Here is a 16,551-nt window from a genome sequence, read left to right on the forward strand (position 1 = left end):
TTCTTTAAATGTATGATAAATGATTAAACAGTGATCTACTGTCTGAAAGTTTACAAATATTACTAACGGCATCTGATAGTGATTCAACCTTTGTGGTCCTCTAAGCAGAAGCAAAACCCTTGCGGAAGGTCTATGGTAATGCATGATGAGACACCATGGCCTCCAAAATGTCAACTACCATATACTTCTCTTGGTTTTGGATACACATGCTTCCACCTCAATGTAAACGTGCGCCTTCCTCAGTCCCATTTTCACTGAATCCTGACACAAAGGTAATATAATATTTTTGACTGAGCCAGTCAACGCAGTGTGTCCCAATGGTTACCAAACCTATCAAAGTTGATTCCTGAGACATCTGCCTTCTTGAGCAATGAATCCATCTTAAATTCACATGCTTTGAATACTTCTGTGTTGTCAGGCCGGGAATTCTTGATAACATTAAATACGAGAGCAGGATGAAAATAATTCTAATACATAACATTTCCTTCTCACTTCAGTCTCTATTACCCTTGACCAATTCTGGGCTAGGCTTTATGCTCGGCACTGCAGGCATTCTTTATATTCTTAGCCACACATTAGGTTCATGGGAGTCCTCGTGGTAATTTTCTTAGTATTTCCATATTTTTGAGTTTGCTTTTCTTATTCTCACTAAGACTGTACTTTTAGGAACCTTTCATGCTTTGCTGTTCCTTCCATACCACATCTCTGCTCCTTGCAGCATGCTCCTCATGCCGCCGCAGTAGCTGCCTTCCTCCTACATTGCCTGAGTTTTGGATCCTCAATGTTGCTCTGTCTTCCATTACATCTAGTTCTTGTTTGTGTATTACCCATGTATGATTACTCTAATGTCGTAATGCATATAATTCGAAGTGAGAGTAGTCAAACACCCTCCTAAAAATATGGTCAATGATAGGACAAATGTGTTTTTTCCCCCAGCAAAAGCTTACCACAGCTTCTACTGTCTAACACTCGGAGAGATATATTGTTGGTGAGAAGCATTACACCACAAAGATAGCTACCGGTCAGAAAGTAGGATAGAGTTGGAGGCCTCCAGCATGAAGAAACCACTATTCAAGAATTGTGGACTGTGTGGGCAAAAACTCTTTCTAAAAGACCCTCATTATGATCTACAGGAATTTTCCACCCATAGATCATAAACCCGATAAGTGCACTAAATACCAAGGGTTCTTCTGTAAAACCCTTAAAGGTAGGGAAATATGTTTGATGATGTCAATTACGGGAATGTACCCCTCCTCAGGAGATAATTTTCAGACTACAATTGAAGGAGACTTTGGGAGAGGGAGAAGAAGAGGGGATCACTCTTATGGAAGATCTATAGGAAATAATAAAAGACATTACCTGTCCGGTTACATGAGATTTTATCGAATGATGAAACAAAGAATGAATTTTGAACGAAGAAAAAGCATCTTTAAAAAAATATTTTTTTTAGATGATTTTGGAGGGGTTCCTCCCCCAAACCCTGTACTTTTTTTAAATGCCGCCCCACCCCTAAAACTACTATTCCCCTTTCCAACAACATATGTATAGTTTTCAAAAATGTGTAATTTTGTTTTTAGATGTTTTGGGTTCATTTAAAAATGCATTCTTTGTTTTCTATTCGATAACATCAGAGCACTGCCAGACTATTCTCTCAGCTCTGTAACACTTTGGGCCTCTAAGGTATACAGGTACAGAATAAGAAGGGAAAATGCTGTTTGGGTTTTACGTTCACCTGTTTAGGGGCCTCCATGAGAAATGTGAAGTTGCTTGTCAAAAAAGCACTCATTGGGTTCCCCATCTATTGTCCTGTCCAGGCACAACCTTCAACAGCCAGACCAATGTTGAGTGTTCCATAAAGCAAACTACTCTGTCGAACCCAGTGGACATACTCACCAGTGCTTCATCATTCCCCATTGACGTGCCCCCTCATCATCAGCAAGTCAGTGGTATTGCCAATACACCTCTTGACTGAACAGCTGACAACTCATGTGTATTTGTACCCTTTCCAGCCTGCTTTTTCTGATTACAGACTTGCAACTCCCTGAAAGCGTCCTGGAGTAGCTTCTGGTCCAATTCCCATGGTCTTTGAAACCCATGAGATATCTCAAGATAGTCAAGATCTCCCAGATACTTTACAGTAGTGTTCTTGAGAAGCCCAAGAACCAGAAGAGGACATTTTCCAGCTTTTCTAAAATCTCATCATATTTTGCTATTCCTGGAAAAGGTTCAGATTTGAACAACGATGCGTCTATTATCAATTTTTCCTTTTTTTTGTGTACTTTAAAGGTCCATTTATTTGGCCAATCTTCTCCAGTCATACTAAACTGGCTTCAGGCCTTCCTGTAGTATTGAGATGCCAGCACCCCTGGTGATGGATGGTGCATTGTTCTCCAGCATGGGGTCTTGCATGGAGTCACATGCTTATGAATATTCCCTGTCGTCAATAAAAAGAAAGCAGTTTCGCTTTAAACTTAAAACTGCTCATCTCCTCTATAGCCTATCAAAGTCCTTTGAGTCAAACTGCCCCCAGCTAATAACCATTGTCCTCCTAAACTCCACCCCTGGTGGCCATCTTCAGATTTTTACTGCATGTTTCAAGTCATGGGAGTCTTTGTGCTTCGCACCTTGAAAATCATAGGTTTTTTGCAGTTTTTTCAGACGAAATCTTCCACCTATTCTTCTTCTACTGTGACGTGGTGACTACCGGCAGCGGGTACCCGTTATCAGCAAAGATCTTCTATCCATCATTGGATCTTCAACCCGTGGCACCAACAGGCCCAGGCTTGGGCCTACATTTCGACACCTTGACCATGACTGATACTACAAAGAAAAACCTCTTCAGGACCCGTGAAAGCTGCAGCCTGAAGAAAATCTTTGTTTAGGACTGGCACCTGAAGTGCCCTTGTCGTCTTCCGGACCATGACGCGAACGGATGCAGCACCTGCCAATTCTTCTGGTCGATCGCCTCTGGAGGTTGGAGGCATGGATCGAGGAGGGAAAGGCCTCTGACTCAATCTCCGGGTACAGTCATGCCTCCCTCTGGCAAGAAGAGACTGAGGTCCTTTGAGGATTCTTCCTCTGTGAAGAGCCAGCTCTCCATCGGCACCCTTGTCAACGGTCTCTGTGACTGGGGGGCCATGTTTTTGATGGGGTCGATCGCCGTCACAGACTGTTGACAGATAGCCTGCCGGCTGTTGGGTTGCCTCTGTCTGCGAGAAAGTCACCGTCCAAACATAAGAGCGGATCCTCAAAAGGCCCTTCACTGGTCCTGCCGTCGTCAACGTAGTCTGCGGTGTGAGCCCCATCAACGACAGCCTCATCCACCAGGACCACAGCTTCATAGACAACCTTGTTGAAGACCAGGACAGTCCCCCCAGTGACAACCTCTTCGGTGACAACCACCCTGTCACCGACAACATCAGGTAAAATGAGCCTTCCTTCAGTGATAAAGAGTTAATCAACAACCGTCATCTTCAAGACGACAGGCTCATCCAGGGTCTCCCTGTCTCCTAGACCCCGTCGTAGGTCGTGACCACAACCCAGTTGATGGCGGCAGTGCATATTTCTACTCCGCGGGGCTCCTGTGTTGGCTTCCTTCCCGAAGGAATTAGATTGAGTGAAAACCTTGCCACATGCTTTGGAGTTTATGCCCGGGCCTACCAAGACTATTCCTCTGGCTCCTGTGGGATCCCCAGGAGATCACCACCACATATCTACAACAGTTCTGAGAATGATCTGCCTGAAGATTTTTATTCAGACCAGGAAGGGGGCCAGAGACCTCTGCCTCATAAGGGATCACCATCCCATGAGCCCTGCCAGCCGTTTAGCCCTCCAAGGGACCTGAGCCCTGCTCCTGCTCCGGCTGCACCACCTGTACCTGCACCTGCACCAAGGGACATGTACCTGGACATTTTAACCACCCTGCGTACGTTGATGGCAGAGATTCAGCAGCGGCAGCTGCTACTCCTGTGCCTGTGCCGGCCAGGAGCCCTCCAAAGCCTCCTCACCATCAGCCAACACCCTGTTAACCCTGGTCGTCGGCTGCCCCCCATGGCGGAGGAATCAGTTCACACAGACTGGTACACACAACAGCACTGCCGATACTCAGACAGATGAGTATGAGGACTATGTTCCCCCATTTGGGGAACCTCCAGATGTCAACCAGCCCGCCAGGGCTACACCCACGGATGAGATTGGCTCCTTCCACTCCATCACCTCGAAGGCAGCCAAGCTCTTCAATCTGGTGCCAGAGAAGAAGGAAGTTTTCCTTTTCAACAGCGAAAGTCTGCAAAGAAGACTATTGTGTTGGTCCCGATGTTGGAAAACATTTGGGAAGATGTACTGGCAGTCATGAAGGCTCCAAATACCACGCCATCAAAGCGTGACCGACTGGAAAAGAAGTGCCGGGTCCCCGATTCGGCCCCCAGGTGTCTCAGGTCTCAGCCTTCTTCGGATTCGCTGGTGTCAGACACCACCAGGAAGAGGTCATCAAACCGCTCATTGTTGCCCATGGTGCCTCCTGACCTGGAAGGCAAAAAGCTTGATGCGGCTAGCAAGCGCATCATTACCTCCACCATTAAGGCTGCCAACGCTCTTGCCATCCTGTCTAGGTACGACAGAGAGCTGTGGTACAAGCTCAGGGCCATACTGACTTGCTCCCTGATGACAAGAATCATAAAGCGTTGGCCCTATTCCAGGAAGAAGAGGTTGCTTCAGCCCACATCATCACATTCCCTCTCGACATAGTGAACTCAGGGTTCTGCCAGATGGGGAATGGTGTGGGTCTTCGGCACCAAGGTTGGCTGAAGGCCATGAATTTCCACACAGACGTGCAGACCAAGGTTGTGGAAATGTTGTTTGACGGAGACAGCCTGTTTTGGAGGGCAGTGGATGGCACTCTCTAGGCTATCAAGACCGACCCACAGACGGCGTGCTCTCTGCAGCAGAGAAGGTCATCATTTCGTTCCCTGAAGGGAAGAGTTATCACAGGTTACACTGCCCTCTACCGTCAACCATCCCGCCCTACCACCCAGGAGGCCTACAGGGGTCGCTCCCAAGCCTATACCAGTAGAGGCCAACGTAGTCGTCCACCATCTAGGATACAGATGTCAAGTAGGCCTGAACTGGCCAAGAACCCGTGCCCCCGCTTTCCCACCCCAATGGGAGGCTGGCTATCAAACTTTGTCGATCAGTGGCGAAAGATCTCCATGTACAAACGGGTGCCAGATGTTCTTCAGCAGGAGCACGCTCTACAATTTCAAGATGGGTGCCAACGCAATCCTCCTGTTCCATGTCAGAAACTTCACATGGCCCAGCTGCTGCACAAGGTTCAGGTGGAAAAGGGGCAATATAACTGGTCCCTCACCACCTCTGGGGCTCTGAAGTGTACTCTAGATACTTTCTAGTAATGAAAACGACCAGAGGGTGGCAGCTGATCCTGGACTTGCGATGCCTAATCAAGTACCTAAAGTCCCAAAAATTCAGGATGGTCATGTTGCAGCACATGCTTGACCGGCTGGAGGAAGGGGATTTTCTAGCAACTCTTGGCCTAGAGGATGCATGCTTCCATATCACCATTGATCGCAAACACCAAAAATTCCTATGTTTTTCACCCACGGGCGGCATTACCAATTCAAGGCCATTCCCTTCGGCCTGAAATCTGCACAGAGGGTATTTACCAAATCCTTAACCTCGGTAGCAATGCATCTTTCTGCGCTGCATGGGAATCCATGTCTACCCTTACCTGGCTGTTTGACTCATCCGGCCCCCACCCACGCACTGGCAACTGTGAGGAGTCAGAAAATGAAAATTGGACACAAAGTTGTCATGTTTTTGGTTATAGGCTTTTATTCAAATTAAATGGGATGGGAAAATGCCTCTCTGACCCTGTTCAATAGAGGAGTTCCCCTACCTAAAAACCAAAAGGATCTGTCTTTGTCAGGATGTCCTAAATCAAAAATCTGATCTTGTTTCCAAAACATACTATCCTGACCATCACGCTAAAACAAAATAACAAAAGTGACAAGCGAAATGTCTATAACCTGGTATTCGCAATAAGGTGTTCTTAAATAAAAGTAGAATGGCTTCAATGTAAATATTCACCAAAGTGGAAAATACCTTAATTCCAAAGTGTGATTCCCTTCCCCTGGATTCTTTTAAAAAAAATATTTCTGTTAATTAAATATAAAGAAGTCACAATAACAAGTCAGCAGTAAGCATTGGTCGAAGATGGTCACCGATAGTGATACTTTGCGTTATTGGAGTGATATGGGGCAGCACAATGGGGGGGGGGGCGGCAGTTGGGTTCCCAGGGAGCAGCCAGGGGTGGGGGGGAACAGGGGAAAACAGGGCGGGGTCCATGGTCATGGCCTCACTCTCGCAGGCTCAATGTTGTCTTGTTTTGCATAACCCATAGTCTATAGGGTTAAATGTTCTCAATCCATTTCCCCCAAACCTTCAAGTGCTTCCCAGGACAGCGCCTGGCAGTGTATATCCTCCTCTCTAATGATGCGCATCGGTCCATTTCATTGGCCCATCGGTTTATGCACAGTTTATCTGGGGATCCCCATGTGGAGGCGATGAGTCTTTTCCCCATTCCAAGGGCCACTGAGAGCAATGTTTTTTCACATTTGTTAAAGTCTACTTCCCCCCCCAGATACCAAGTATCACCATTTTAGGGTCCAGCGGGACCGGGGACACAGGGGTGTGCTGATCCTGTGGATGCATTGGCTCCAAAAGTCCTGAATGACGTCACAGTCCCAAAGCATGTGGAAAAAGGTACCCTCTACCCTGCAGCACCATAGGCAGACCCCGACCTCCACCAGCCCCCACTTTATCATGGAGGTCCTGGAGTAATATGCTTGATGCAATATCTTGAATTGTATTAGGCGAAGCTTGGAGTCTATACCAATCTCCTGTGGGGACATTAGAGCCTCAACCCATTCCTCCGATTCTAGCTGCCCCTTTTTCCCAGAGCCCAGCAAGTTCTTGGGCCCCGAAGTCAGTGATCACCTGGTAGAGTGTAGATGTGACCGTAGCTGGGATCCCGGTGTGGAGCATATTTGCTTCTAGGTGGGAGCATTTGGGGACATCTGCCTGTACTGGGAATTGGGTTTGAATGGTGTGTGTGAGTTGCATATGTCTGAATCGCTCACTAGGGGGTAGTGTGAACTTATCTTGCATATCAGTGAATGGTGCTGTGCACCCATCTTGTACCACATCTGCCAGAGTCCGTATCCGCATTTCCTCCCACTTGACAAAATGTCACATATTGAGGATTTCAGGGAGGCGTGCATTGTTCCAGAGAGGTTGGTCCAACGTGGGTTTCCCTCCCCAGCCCAGCCCATATGTGGGCTAGCTTCCGCCCAGACCATGCGAATCTGACTTGCCATCTCAGACAGGTCAGCCATGTCCCAATCAATGCCATATAGCACTCGGAGGGGTGTGATCGTCCCCCAGCTTCTGATCTCACCTCCTATATGCGGAAGCCCTGGGTCCCTATGGAGCCAGTCGTTCACCACTCCGAGTTCAGTAGCCCAGTAGTAGGCCCGGTGGCATGGCAGGCCAATGCCTCCCTCCCAGACAGTGCGTTGTAGGGTTTTTAGCGCTATGCTGTGCTGTTTTTCCCTCCCCAGATGAGTCCCCAGAGGGCTGTCTCTATGACCGCAAAAGTTGTGTGGGGGCTGTGGAGTGGGGCGTTCTGGAGAACATACAGGAAATGTGGGAGAGAGCATTTTTGAAAAGAGCTGCCATACCCATCAATGCCAGTGGGAGTGATTGTCAGTGGGTGACATCTGCAACATATCTATCCATTACCGCTGCAGGTTGAGGCGGATGAAATCTTCGGGTTATGGCTGATGGTGATACCCAGGTATACAAAGTTTCGGTTGGAGACCGAGTAAGGGCAGTGTCGCAGAATTGCATCGGCGTCGCCCTGGAGCGGGAAGAGAACCGTTTTTGTTTGTTGACTTTCAGGCCACAGAAGGACTGATATTGGGTAAGGATGTTTGTGATCGCCGGGCATGAGGGCTTTCGGTTACTCATGTAGATGAGCAGGTCATCTGCGTAGAGTGAGATTTGGTCTTCCCCGCCCCCCGGCCACACAAAACCACGCCATTCCGATGATGACTGCTTCCTAATTGCAAACGGTTATATGGCCAATATAAACAGTAAGGGGGGAAAAAGGACAGCCCTGCCTGGTACCCCGCCCCAGCCAAAAGGTCCTGGAGGTGGTTCCATTAACCTTCACGGTGGCTTCAGGAGACTCATATAGTAGCTTGACCCATGACATGTAGTTAGTGCCGGATCCCAACTTGTCCATAATGGCCCACAGGGCTGACCAGCCCACAGAGTCAAAAACGTTTTTTTCGAAGTCTACCACCAATAGTGCAAATGGGTCATCAATCTTGTCAGCTCGGTCTATGGCAAACTACACTTGTCGAAGATTCCTCCGGGTAGACCTGGACGACATGAAGCCACATTGGTCCGGGTGGACCAGGGAGTGTATGGCGACTAGCAGTCGATTAGCAAGGACGCGGGCGAGGACCTTGGCCTCCCCATTGATAAGTGAGATAGGTCTATATGAAGCGCAGAGCTCCGGTGGCTTCCCTGGTTTAGGGATTACCACAATGGCTGCCTGTCGAAGATCATGGGGGAGCCACCCTTCATCGCGGGAGCCAGCATGCAGTGCATGTGGACTATGATCGGTTCTCCTAGCCATTTCCATGTTTCCACCAGAAAAGCATTGTGGCCTAGCGCTTTGCCAGTTTGGAGTTGGGTCAGGTCAGCTGCCACTTCTTCCTCTCTGATTTCTGCCTCAAGCTTGCCTATCTGGTGCTCAGAGAGTTTGGGGAGTGTGACAGAGTCTAGAAAGTTTGTATCGACAGGACTCAGTGGTGTTAGTTGCGGGGAATAGAGTTGTTCATAAAATGTGGCGAATGCCTCTGCTTTCTCGGCATCTTCGGAGAGCAATTCCCCCTGGGCCGCTGTATGGTTCGCACAAACCCCTTGTTGCTTTCCTGTCGCTTCAACCACGCCAGTGTCTTACCTGCTTTATCCCCTGTTTCATATATCTGGCTACGCACTCTTCTTCGGCCTGGCTGCGTTTTCCTCTGCCTCTGCAATTTCTCGGCCATGCATCACCGGTCAGGCCGATGCAAGGGAAAGCATCTCTCCCTGGAGAACTGCCTTATATCCCTCCCATAGTGTGACTGGGCTTTCAACCAAGCCTTCGTTCAGGGAGAAGTATTCTTCTGTCTTTTGAGCGAGTCCCTCCATGACTTCCGGGATCCCGAGGTAGTATGAATTGAGATTCCAGGCAGTGCTAGGTGTCCGAGATGCCCCTGGCCAGATGCGTGGCCATCTGAAGCCTGTGTGTCTTGTTGTGTTGGACAAAGAAATAGTCAATGGGCGATAGGAACTTATGGGCACTCGAAAAGAAGGAGAAGCCGGGGTCCATGGGGTGCAGTGTCTGCCAAGCGTCTACCCAACTTAGTGCTCTAGCAAATGAATTTAGTTTGGTAGGGTGGTCAGGGTTCCTGGAGCCCACATGTGTTCTGTCTTGAACCACATCCATCACCTCATTAAAATCCCCACCCAGCACCCAGCGGTCTACCTGTTTATCTAGCATTAGCATTTGGAGGTCCGTCAGTAGGTCTTGCGTGAGAGGGGGGTGGTGCATATGTCGCTATTATACCCCAGGATTTGCCTCTTATGTTCCTGGTCACCAACACAAAGTGGCCTCTCGGGTCGGTCTGGACTCCTCACACCTAGAATGGGACTCTTTTGTGTACAAGGATCATCGTTCCCCATAACCCACTTCAGAAACCCGCGTGGAATGTGGTCGCATAGATGGATCTACGGAAGACTTACAGCCCGTGCCCACGACATGTGTCTCAGTGAGCAGAACAATATCAGGTGAGTGCCTGTTCAGATATTGAAGGACCAGCCCTCGCTTGATGCTGGATCCACTGGATTCTTGACAGGTATCACAAATGTCTCTAGGATTTAACAGTTCTTTATGCCTTCCTTGGCCCACAACAATCTTGTTAAATGAGCAACAGTTCAGTCTTGTAAATTGTCCTGCAACAAAAGTTCCTTCTTTTAACACAAACACTATTTCTGCTTGACATTCCTTTTGGGTTTGCAGTTTGCCTTTTATACTCCCTTTCCAGGACTCTCTATGCACTTCCAACTGCCTGGTCTATCTCCTGCCAAGATTTTCTTTTATTATTCAAGTAGCAAATACCCTTCTTTCTTTGATATGTCTACTTGATAAACAATCTTCACTTTTACATTGCTTTCTGCAATCTCACGATGTTCAGAAATCTTTTTCCGGTTTTACTCATACACTATCTTCTTGCCATTTCTCTTTTGTAACTTTCCAATATTTTAATTCTCTTCAGCTTGGTCGACGAGACGCCCTGAGTCCCCACTCTGCTTTGGCAGACTCACCCGCTTATTGTAGCATTTCAACGCTTCCTCGTGCCGACGTGGCGTACCTTTGCAGCCGGTTCTCCACTCTGCGTGGCTCTGCTCCTGCATACTGGCTTCTCACCAGCTCCCGGTAAGGATGGTTCTGCTCCTCTTGGCTGCCAGATGCCCAGGGACCCTCTTGTGGTTCCTGGTGTCTCCACGGCCCACCTCGCTCGCACCACATTTCCTTCCTGCTTCTCTGCTGGTGAGCCTTTTCACCTCACCACACCGACTCGTACCTCCAGCTTCTGCACGCTGATTCGTGCCGCCAACTTCGGTGCACCTTTCCTGGAGAGATCACGTCTTCTCCTGAGCTCCTTCTCTCAGTGCAGTGGCCATTTTTAAACATCCGGCACACAGGTGTTTCCTTCCAGTGACTAGTACATTCACCACACTTGCTGCTCAGTATCAATTCCTTCATCTTCCTCGTCCCAGTACTTGAGTAGTTATGGGAATTGATTTCCACTGATATTAAGTGAGGATTGACATAATTGTGGGGATAAAAGTCCATTGATGGTTTCTGATGCATGGTTCTTGAAAGTTCTTTCTTAATTAGTTCACATGGAAGATCAGTTATACCTGAAGGGAAACTAACGCAGCAATAATCCATAAGGGTATTGGGCAACAGAGACTCTCCCTTATGGGAAAGTGGAGAATACTGTGTCTTATCCAATGATCCATGACATTCCACCATGGTTATCTCCTCCCATGTGATCTTCCCTCAGAAAGACACCCCCAGGCTCAGGATCAGGTAGCAACTGCCGTCCCCTGGCCGCATGGGAGGAGGCCACCGCCAGGGAATCTGTGATGACTCACACAACCCAGCATACAGCAGAGACCATACACCTTCTCACTTTGCTTGGATTCTCCCATCAGTTGTCCGAAGTCCTGCATGGTGCCACCTTAGAACAAGCTGTTCATGGGTGCCCGGCTCAACACGTTCTGGTGTCTAGCGAGGAGAGGGTGAAAGCCATCCTGGGCAAGGTCCAGCAACAGTCCACAGCGTCCATCGCTCCAGTCCTTCAAATCCCTGTTTGACATGATGTCCTCCTGCATCCATCTGGTCCCCTTTTGCAGGCTCCAAAGGTGGCCCCTGCAACGAATTCCTGGCCGCCAGGTGGCAGCACGTCACAGGAACATGGACATGAAAAGATCAGCCTCAATCAGGCATTCTGTAAGCTCTTCAATGGTGGTTGGTTTGGCCAGATCTCGCTCACAGGGCAGCCCTTCCAGATCTCTCCGTACCAGGCTACAGTCACTACTGACAACTCTCTGGAGGGTTGTGGGGCTCACACAGGACAATTTTACACCATAGGCCTCTGGCTCCCAGAGGAGGACTTGCACATAAACGTCCTGGAACTGCGGGCGGTCTTCTGGGCCTTCAAGTTGTTCCACCCTCAGCTATAGGGGAAAGTGGTGCGGATCTTCACAGACAACACCACCACCATGTTTTACATCAGGAAACAGGGCGGGATGCCCTGCCCCGCTGTCTCCCTGGAAGCCCAGTACCTGTGGCGGTGGGCCATTCTTGAAGACATGTTCCTCGTACCTTTTCACCTGGCATGCGTCAAGAACACCATTGCGGTTATCGGCAGAGAGCTTCAGTCCTGTCACGAGTGGGAGCTTCAACAAGCGCAGGTATCTCGCCTCTTCAGCGAGTGGGATCTTCCCCAGATTGATTTCTTGGCGACAGCTGCCAACTCCAAGTGCCGGAAGCTTGCCAGCAGATATCCTCAGCCAAGCAGTCTATAGTTCACCTGGGACGGGCTTGTTCTCGTTCCCCTGGGACGGACTCTTCCTCTACGCCTTCCCTCCGATTCTGCTCCTGTTAGATATGATTAACAAACCCGGACATTGCCACTGCAGGATTATCTTCGCTCTGGCGTAGCGGAGGCAGATTTGTTGCTCGGACCTTCACCATCTGCCGGTGGTTCCTGCCATCCAGCTGCCTCCACTTTTTTTCTCCAGAGAAAACAGAGCAATTCTGCACCACGACTCTGTGTCACTGAGCCTCACGGCTGGCTCCTGCAGCCTCTCTGTATTGGAATATCTGTAGTCTCTGTATTGGAAACGGGGAGAAAAACAGCCATGTGGAAGTTGCTGCCGGGTGCTCCTATTTTTGTATATATATCATTAGGGCATAGCAAAAATTAAAGTGCTCCCAGAAACAGGCATGCACCTACCGTTGTCGGCTTTTCATTCCGTGCAGCATGGACTGCTTAGCGTCCGTGAGTATGGCTGCAGTGTTATTGCCGGGTGCTAGGGAACGTGTGTGTCAAATTCAGATATTTCTGGAAAATGTGATGCTTTTTTGGCCTCTGTGTTGGTGTCTTCGTTGCTGCAGGAAATTAAATCTCCCCCTCAGGTGTCGGCTACCCATTTCACCATGGCGATGGCCGATGGGAGCTGTAGTACGTCTATGAGCCCGTCCAATAATGGCGCATGCTGCATAGGTGTGCCGCCTGCACGTAGGACACTGTGCCTCTTCCAACGTGAAAGTCCTGCGTGTATTGCACATTGGCAGAGTCAGAATACAATGTAATTTCCTCAACTTTATGCATTTCAAGGGCTACAATAAGTGCTTATAAGTCTCCGCAGAGGAATGTAAAGGCAATCTTGCACCCGCCATTACTTCAAATTTGCCATTCAGTTTTAATTTTACCGCACAGGTCCCCGTATATATCTCCCCTGAATTTTGGTCAATTGACGAGGAACCGTCAATGAAGAGGAATCCCCCTTTTTCTATAACTTGGGGTATATTGTCTTATTATTCATTGTACTTGGTGCAGTTGTGTATGTGATCTCCCTGCTCCACTGGCTCTGCTATGAAGGTTTCTGAATTCACTACTTTACATCTGACAATTTAGATTGCTGGCTTTGAGATGATCACTTCGTACCCAGATGCTCTCTGTGTGGTCAATGTGCTTTTGGGTTTCCCAAGAATGGCGAACAGGGCATGCTGCACGTATAACCTTACTGCACAGCCCATCGTGATACTGGCCGATTTCTCAGTTGCAAAGGATGCTGCCGCCAATGATTGTTCACTGGGATAATGGCCCCTCATCACTGGATCTAGGATCCCACTGTAATATGCTAGTGGTTTGTGTCCCGGGTAGTCTTCTGTGTGAGAACCGCTGTCATTACTACTCCATTTGAATGAGAGGAGGATATTGCCTCTTTCAACTCATTGAAGGCTCCTGTCATTTCCCCTATCCAGGCTATGTTACTGTCATCTTTCTGGTATTCCTCGAGTCCTTTGATTGGGGTCTGACGTATGTACTGTAATCAAAGACCCACACCCTGCAGTAATTACAAAGGCCCAGAAATTGTTGCATCTCCCTCACTGTCTTTGGCTGAGGTATTTTCATGATCGCTTCTGCTCTTTCAGGGGGTCACCTCCTCCTGGCAATATTGTAATTTCTCTTCGTCTAATTTGTACCCTTTGTCGAATATGAGTCAACAGTCCAATGACTGCTCTAAGAACCTTCGATGGTCGTCTCGTTCCTCTTGAAAGTCTCTTGCCTTCAAGGGACATATTCAATACCAAAACGGTATTCTGTCAAAAAGGGCATGTCATGTCTCTCCTCGTCAGCCTCTTGATGTTTGCCACCTTTCTCCTCCTTTTGAACTGCTCGGTCTGGATAGCTGTCTCGTCATGTGGTCTGCCTTGCCCGAACTGTCGTGCTCCACCTTTTATCCCTGTGGGTAAACCGGTTTAACATTAGTCTGTTTACATTGCAAGGAAGTGTTCGGGAAAGTGGTAGAGTTCTTGAGTATCCTACGGAATAGGGGGATTGGGGGATTGTAGGACATAATAGCCCTCTCGGTATGGTTTTTGATAAACTCATAAGGGGGGATTGGTAGATTTTGTGAAACAACCAGTAATGACCAGGATTATTATTAGGAAATAAACAAGGGGGAGTGTTTTATAGGAGCAGGTTGGGAGTGCTGGAAATAATAATTAAAGGGATGAGGAGAAGAATGACTGGGAGTGTTTTAGGTAGGTAATAGAAAAACAGGGATTCTGGGAGTTGTGGTTTTTGAATGAAACCGGGTTTGTCTTCTATGGGATTTGCCAGATATGGGGAGGAGATTGGATTTACCTTTGGGTTAGAGGGATTCAATGGGTGCACAGGATCATCAGTGGGAATAGCTTATAAAAGCTTCAGGAACTTTGTTCCCCCTCACCATCCTTCCCATGATGGTACCTCATCTCATCTGGGCTATTTCCTCAAGCATAACCCCAGGCTCCCCTACTCAGGTGATCCTCCCCCACTGGTCCACCCCCAGAAACTGGATCCAACAGCGATGGCCGTGTCCTGGCTACCTTAATAAGGGATTTCTGGGCTCTACCTGGAAGAATACCCTCAGGTTTCTCACACACTGCACACCAGAATGTCACCTACATACTGAATTACTAAACTATCAAGGTGTACGTTTCTCAGGTCCATCTGGAGGACCCTGTTGAATATTAATGGGTACGAACAGTACCCTTGGGGTAAACACGTGTGTTTCCACCTCTGGTTTTTATATGAAAACAAAGTCAAGTGTTGTGACTCTTCATGTAGGGGGATTGAAAAGAATGCATTCTTTAAATCGATCACTGTAAAATATTTGGCTTTGGAGAGAATGTTGCACAATATTGTGGCTGGATTTGGGACAAATGGAAACTCTGCTTCATCAATATTGTTGATGGGGGTGTAAGTGCTGAATACATCTCCACGACCCCGTTGATTTTTTCACTGAGTACACCGCTGATGGCACTAGTATTCCCTGTTGCACTAACACAGAAATTGTCTCATAAATGCCCCATCTGCTTCTTTTGACATGGGATATTGCTTTGCTCTAAGCAAGATTGCTCCTGGCTTCAACTTGATTTTAACTACATCTACTCCTTTCAGCAGGCCAACGTCATAGGGACTGCTGGTCCACAGTACACTCGGTGCCTGTGCCAAATCTTCTTGAAAAGATTGTCTTTTGTATCAATGCCATTCTCTGTGGCACTTCCCTGCTCTCAATGTTCACCCAATACGTGAAGCTTATGACGAATACCACCTCATCATCTGATTCATCATGCCTCTCATCTGCCTCTCTTCTCCCTCTGCCCTCTTGAACTAATCCAGAATAGGACTGCAAGAGTTATCCTTGGCCTCAAGCCCAGGGACCGCATCTCTCCAGCCCTAAAAGCTCTCCACTGGCTGTTTTCGAACCCTTTCCCTTGCTTCTCTCTTTCTCTCTCTCTCTTCTAAATCCCTTCTCATTTCTTCCTGTCATTTCTTCTCCTTTTCTTTATTTGCTATGTTTTCTTTCCCTGTCTTTCACTTCTTCCATTATTCTGTTCCACTTTCTTCCTCCTCTTCCTTGTTTCTGTCATGCCTCTTCTTCCTCCAGTCCCCCTTTAGCTCCCCTTTCTTTGTCTTTAGTGCCGTTCATGTTCTTTCCGTCTAATTAAAGCAATTTTTGTACTCCTAACTACTAATTCAGGGCGTTCATTATACTCGTTGTGTATAGACAGTGGCTTTTGATAACCTAGATTGGCTCAATTTATAGCATCTTCTTCACTCTAAGCGGAGGTGGGGAAGGCACATATACAGGGTTAGTATACCCTGTCTCTGCTTTTAATTCATTTAAGGAGTAAATCCATGTCCTTCGTCTGACCAATCGATGCTCTCGGGGGGAAGGAGGAGCCGAGGGTGCTTTGCCCTCTCCTCCATTCCGGTAAAACATCCACTCCCACGGTGGTTCATCCACCACCTCATTGCCAAACATCTTCCATAATTCTAAAATGGCTAGTCGCTTTTGTAGCTTCTTTCCCTTATGTGCAGCGTGTAAAAATGTCATGTGTTGCAGCACTGATTTCCCTCCTGGAGCCAGGCCATAAACATTTTGCCCAATGCGCCCCGATCTTGGAAGAGATTTGCATAAATGCATAAGAGGAGCGTCTCCCATGATTGCAGGTCGCCCTCTTGACTGCCGTTACTTACCGGACCTCAACCCTTCAAACCCACCATTTTCTCACTCCTCCTTCACAATCTCCTGCCAACAATACTTTTCTCTATTGTCAAAACTTTCCATGCC

The 16,551-nt window shown here is 48.0% G+C and overlaps 1 protein-coding gene across 1 annotated transcript in view; it reads left to right on the top strand.

Annotated features, from left to right (window-relative positions):
- Positions 1-16,551, top strand: part of SLF1 (SMC5-SMC6 complex localization factor 1) — a 1,342,282-nt gene that overhangs the window by 1,208,048 nt on the left and 117,683 nt on the right. The window lies entirely within an intron of this gene.

The sequence above is a fragment of the Ambystoma mexicanum genome, chromosome 6p, assembly GCF_040938575.1.
Source record: "Ambystoma mexicanum isolate Mex_15411 chromosome 6p, UKY_AmexF1_1, whole genome shotgun sequence".
NCBI classification, from domain to species: Eukaryota; Metazoa; Chordata; class Amphibia; order Caudata; family Ambystomatidae; genus Ambystoma; species Ambystoma mexicanum.